This window comes from Papaver somniferum, chromosome 3 (genome assembly GCF_003573695.1).
Source record: "Papaver somniferum cultivar HN1 chromosome 3, ASM357369v1, whole genome shotgun sequence".
Lineage (NCBI taxonomy): Eukaryota > Viridiplantae > Streptophyta > Magnoliopsida > Ranunculales > Papaveraceae > Papaver > Papaver somniferum.
In genome coordinates this window covers 71,834,918-71,841,231 of record NC_039360.1, presented here as the reverse complement: position 1 = coordinate 71,841,231, position 6,314 = coordinate 71,834,918, and positions in this window count along the sequence as shown.

Below are 6,314 nucleotides of genomic sequence, written 5' to 3'. Positions count from 1 at the left end.
ATCATCTTTGGATTGGCGAGGAGTTGTGTTTTTACCAGAATGCCAGTCAATATCTTGCATGAGAATTTTGGCTTCATCAATGTTATCTTTCCTTTTTAAGCGAATACCCCAGCGAGTATTCTCTTTCTTCATGGAGATAAGTTCATAGTTCTCAAAGAAACTCGCTACTGTTTATTTCTCAGCAATTATCTCTAGGTTTGCAAATTTAGGATCCCTAAGTTCTTTGGAGTACAGAGATCCTCTACCAGCACCACGGTTAGCGAACTCTAGCATCAGACGGATGCAGTCCCCACTCAGTTGGAAGATAGCTCGCGAAAATCCCGAGTGATCGAGAATTTCATAAAATAAAGGAAGATCTGGGTTATAAAGAGGAATAGGGATGCCTGCGAGAATCTGACCTAGAGAAATTATGATTGATTGATCATCACAATACTGATCAGAGAAAAGTTTGACAGAAAGAATTGATTTGGCATTTTCACCAGGAATGGTGGAGAGTGTGAAACCTTTATCAACAAGATCTTTTTGGACATCTTTTAAACTCTTCTCATGTCTATGACCACTTGGAGCCATATTTGAATATAGAGTATGGGAATGAATAAAAAGTAAGAGGATTGAAGGGGGAAAAATTACAGCAGCAGAACTTGCAGAAGAATAACAGAGTTGCAGAGATGAGAGAATAAAAATAGAAGAGAAAGTAAAAATAAAAGTGGAAAGAAGAGTAAGAAGAGTATATAAAGGAGATTTTTTTTATTCGAAGAAATAAACACCATTAAGACGAAAAGACGTGAGTGGTTGAAAAGCAGCGGTTACAGAAGACGTGTCAAGAAAAAAATGGAAGAAAGAATACGTGTGATAAATGCAGAATATGAAAAGATGAACAAATGCGGCATTTCTCACATCATTCTCTACTTTGCAGAGAAGATATGAGAAGAGGCAAGATGTAGGATCAGAATCTCGCAACGACAATATTTCAGCGAAATTATCAACAACACAATACAACAGCGTCGCAGAACAAAAGATGGAGAACTATGTGTAGCGAAATGGCTGGACGTGTAGATGAGAGATATCTTATATTATCATTTATCAATGCTATGTTTGCAACCAACCTATTGTATGTCCAAATTTTCAGAGTCAAGAATACGATCACAATGACTGAATTGCGAGAACTTCAAGAAGAATACATTGCTCTAGAGGAAAGGCAAAATGAAATGGAATCATACCCAGTTGAGAACACCGGCTCACAAACAGCGAATGCAAGCTTATTACCCAAGCTAATAAACACAGTAGCGAATACTTCGCAAGTACAACAAGAGAAAGTGACGGGTAACAATCAACAGAAACTGGTGGCTATGGGAAGCCGAGATCAAGAGGAGTATGAAGGAGAAAGAAATTTCTACAATCGTGGTGGAAATAACAAGACTCAAAGACTCGACCAACCACAAGAAACTTATGGAGGTCAAAGACAAAACTATAATAGAGGACAAGGAGGTCACAAGGTAATATGGGAAGAAATCAAAATGCCACCTCTAAATGCAAGTGTGGAGAAAATATGGGAAGCTATAATTTTGATGGAGAATATACCAACACCATGGAACATGGGAACGGAACCACCTCCAAACCACAGAAGTCATGAGTTTTGTTCTTATCATCACTTTCATGGACATACAACAAATGATTGCAGAAATTTAAAAAGAATTATTCTGCGAATGATAGATCAAGGAAAACTAAACCACTTTTTGGTAGGGCACCCACAATCTCAACCATTGCCACCACCACCAGATCATCACAAAGTAAACACGATGAAAAAGAAGGAAACATTCTTCATAGAAGTTGGTGCAAAAGCAAAGAATTTATTCTGTCACTCTATCATACATTCATACAAGACAATTGAAGATTTTCATGACAATGTTTTGAGTAGAGTGTTCGCAAGAGATAACTATTGAAGAGAAATTATGAATACCGCGAAAATCTCGCCACTAGAGGAATGGCAGAAACATATCATTTCTTTTACCACAGAAGAAATCCCCGAAGGTGAAGAGGTGCATGATAATCCATTGGTAGTAAAATTAGAAATTAATCAAAAACCGAAAGAAGATGATGAAGCTGAAGATTCATGGGCAATTAATAGAATTCTAATCGATACTGGAAGCTCTGTGAACATCTTATTTTATCATACTTATAAAACTATGGGAGGAAGAGATGATGATCTTATACCATCAACATATAAGATATATGGTTTTAATGGTATTGCTAACAAGCCTAAAGGGGAGGTTACTATGCGAATTCCATTGAAGGGAATATCTTCTGAAATATTATTCTGTGTCGTTGATGTAGAATCACCCTACAATGTCTTAATTGGTCGACCTTGGCTACATGGGATTCTAGGTGTAGCTTCAACTTTCCACCAGTGCATCAAATTCCCTCACCCAAGCGGTGTAGGAATCATAAAGGGAGATTGGGTTGAAGGAAAGAGGTGTTACGAAACTGAGATAGAATCTTGCGAAGGAAGAGCAAACAAGAAGGAAAATTGGCGACACAAAATCAAAGAGACACAAAGAAGTGAGAGGTTGATGGTGGATGCAATCGAAATAAGAGATGTTGCGAAACTAATGCTAGCTCAGAATAAAAATGATGAACATACCACTACCAAGGAAGCAGTAGCAGAAAATAATAAAGAAGTAGAGGATGGCAAAGGTAATAAAAACAAGAAATGTATGAATGATTAATTTGTTGCGACATTCTCGAAAATAAATTTTATTGAATGACAAAATTGAGATTGCGAAATGCAAATACAATATGATGATGTGCGAGACTCTCGCAGAGATAATGATATTTACAGAAGACAATCAGAGAAAAATGACAAAAGAGAAAGGGGCGAACCTTTATGGCGTACACCCTAGTTCGCGAATACAATTTCGCAAGAGGAAAATGTAAGACCTAAAGTACGTCATATAAGGGGGTACCTGTTGCATGGCTCAGGGAAAGGCTACACCTCCACAAAACCTAAGTCATGGAGATTTGGGGTCAATAAAGCCCATCCGGGAGAGGCACCTTGGATTCTCAGCTTAAGCATATGACTTAGGTTGGGTGACTAAGTTAATAAGGACTCTCCCAATGAGTGCAGATCTGATCAAGGCGCCGAGGTACACGGTTGAGTCAAGAGTGCCAGGGGCGTTTGAAGCGTACCTTGCCATTCTTGACAAGTCTTGGCTTATACTGCACTCAGCCTGAAGAAAACCCCACTTAGGATGCAGTCTCGTAACCATAAGACCTATAGGTAAAAGGGATAAGAGGCTGCGAAAACAACTGGTTGTTGTTAAGACTGGATGGGAGGAGCTAACCTTGTATGGTAGAAGTAACCCCTTGAGTATGCGTACTGGTATGCGTACTTAAGTAACCGGATTTGAGTTTGGTTTGGTTTGGTTTAGGTTCATGTACAACCGATTTTAGAAAGTAACCCCTTGAGTATGTGTACTGGTATGCGTACTTAAGTAACCGGATTTGAGTTTTGTTTTGTTTGGTTTTCAAACTCAGTAAAAATTCACGGACGTGAACTTCCGCCAGTATGCGTACGGGTACGCATACTTACCCAGTCTCCTACAACCTTTTTGTATACACACAAGTATGCATACTTTATGTAGGATCAGAATCTCGTAACGACAATATTTCAGCGAAATTATCAACAACACAATACAACAGCGTCGCAGAACAATTTCAGGAAGAATATTATAAATGACGTCAACTAAGATCACGAGAAAGATGTGATAGTCCTGCGAAAATTAGAGATCTTGCGAAATTAATATTTGTAAGGTTGCGAGAATGTCGCAGATTAGACCCGAATATAAAAGACAGATTAGCTGTCATCCACTATGTATTTTCCTATAAATAGTCGTTCAAGTTGTAAAGAAAAGGGAGAGATCTTTTGAGTAAGAAACAAGCAAATAGGAGAGAGAAAGTCTATAGCAGAGGTCATTCTTGATTTCTTTATCTTTTCTTATAAGAACATTGAAAGATTGATCAATAAAATTAAGAGTGTAAACCTAAAAATGAGTTGATTAATAATGAAATCATATGAGGGGTGTACTGTAGGATTTCCTGCAACTACACTTTAGGTTCCCAGTTTTTGGACTTATACATTAATGTGCGAACACACTATGCTTATATCCAAAGATGGTTACAAGATTTTAAACTCTTTATTTCAATCATTGAAACATTCTTCTATAATGATAATAGCCGTTTTCACACACTATTAGCATCAAAGCAATTTTCAAGATATTGAAATAATCATTATCGAAACATTCCAAGTCTTACACCAAATGGTTGTATCACACAAACCATGTAAGATGTTACTCGGAAATTTTCTCATGATATAAGATGAACTTGGTCGAAGCAAAACCTTACCAACACATATTTCGAGAAATATGTAAGCGAGATATACTCAGTTCGAAATCTCAAATGTGTATAAATAAAACTATATCGTAATACGACTTATGTCTCAATGTAGGAGATAGAGTAGAAATAGACTTTCCAAGTGATAGATGAGTTTAAGTCTCCACATACCTTTTGTCGATGAAGTTCCACAAGCTCTCCTTAGTATTTCTTCGTCTTCAAGTGATAAACGCCGTGAAGTCTAAGCTCAAGTACACAAACTATGTCCTAGTCCAATACATCTATAAATAGGCTAGAAATCAAGACTTATAGTTTTGATCACTAACATTGACAAACATGCTTCAGATAGCAACGCATGCGAGTTCGACCGAGCAGTGCTCTAACAATGTCCCCCTTTGTCAATTTTAGTGACAAAATTATCAGTACATATGGATTACAAAATAAATAAAAATTGTAGCTTCTCATCCACATGATTGATCTCCTTGGTATCTTCAACGCGACTGGAAATCTTCGTCACTTCCAAGTACTCCATGATCATAAAGGTTGTAAGTTCAGCATCAGAGTTGTTGAAGATCCGTAGCGATAACAATGAGAAAACAAATGCTCTCAATCATTGTTATATAGTGTCATAGTATTATTACACAACATCAATGTTCAATTGTATCACAACTTTGAGAATAACACTATGGTGATATGTATCACTCCCCCTTAGTCAATACTTCATCTCAACATGAAAACCGCTCCCCATTACATAATGATCCGTAAATCATATGTATTTGTTAGAGCATAGCTCGGTCAACCTCGCATGCGTTGCTATCTCAAGCATGTTTGTCAATGTTAGTGATCAAAACTATAAGTCTTGATTTCTAGCCTACATAGCTAAGTCTCGGACTAGGATAGAAAAGTGTAGTTGAGCTCAAGGACTTCATGGCGATTCATTATACAACGACGAAGATCTATACAAGGAACCGTGGAACTTCATCAACAAAAAGGTATGTGGAAACTTGAACTTATCTATCACTCAGAAGTCTATCTCTTCTATCTCCTACTTCTTATGAGACAAAAGTCGTATGCTATATAGACTAGATCATACACATTTGACATTTTGAGCTGAGCATTCATTGCTTATCTTTTATCTCGAAATCGTGTGTTGGTAAAGCGTTTCGCTTTGATCAAGTTTATCTTCACCTAGTGACGGAAGTCATGAAAAGTTTCAATCACTTTGAGAATTGCTCTGACGTGAATCGGTCTGTGAATAACGGCTACATAGCGTCCTCTGAAAATTTCTCAATGATTGAAATGAGAGTTTAGATTACATAACCATGTATTCCTTGAACTGAAGTTTTCGAACTTTGTTGATCAAGAGAAATCGGGAGGATTGTGGAATTGGCTTTCCAAGTCCGCGAACTGTCGGAAGTTCTCGACCGAGAATTTCTGCTGGATTTTCCAAAACTCGTTTGTGTGCTAAGTCCGCGAACCCAGTCCGCGAACTGGCGGAAGTTCTCTTTCCGAGAATTTCTGCTGAGTTTGGAAAACTCAACCGATTAACTTAAGTCCGCGAACTTGTTTGTGAACTTAAGAGGTTATGATCTAAATATGTGCTCTGAACATGAAACATTAAATTACTAAGGAATGCTTTATGCAAACCGTGGCTATAATGTTCGTGAACCGATTCAATCGAATCGAATCATCTTTGTTTCAATTGTGTCTTGTGTAGTTACATAAGATCTCATAGCAATTGAACAACTCTTTAACTAGTTTATTTGAGTCAATTGAACTAGTTATGGTGAAGAAGAACAAGGTTAATATGAAATGCTCATATGGTTAAACTTTTGGGTTATTATGTTGAACCAACATACACATACACATTTGGGCATGGTTTTCACGAACCCAGTAAACGTCTACCCAAGTGTGTGTGACAAGCT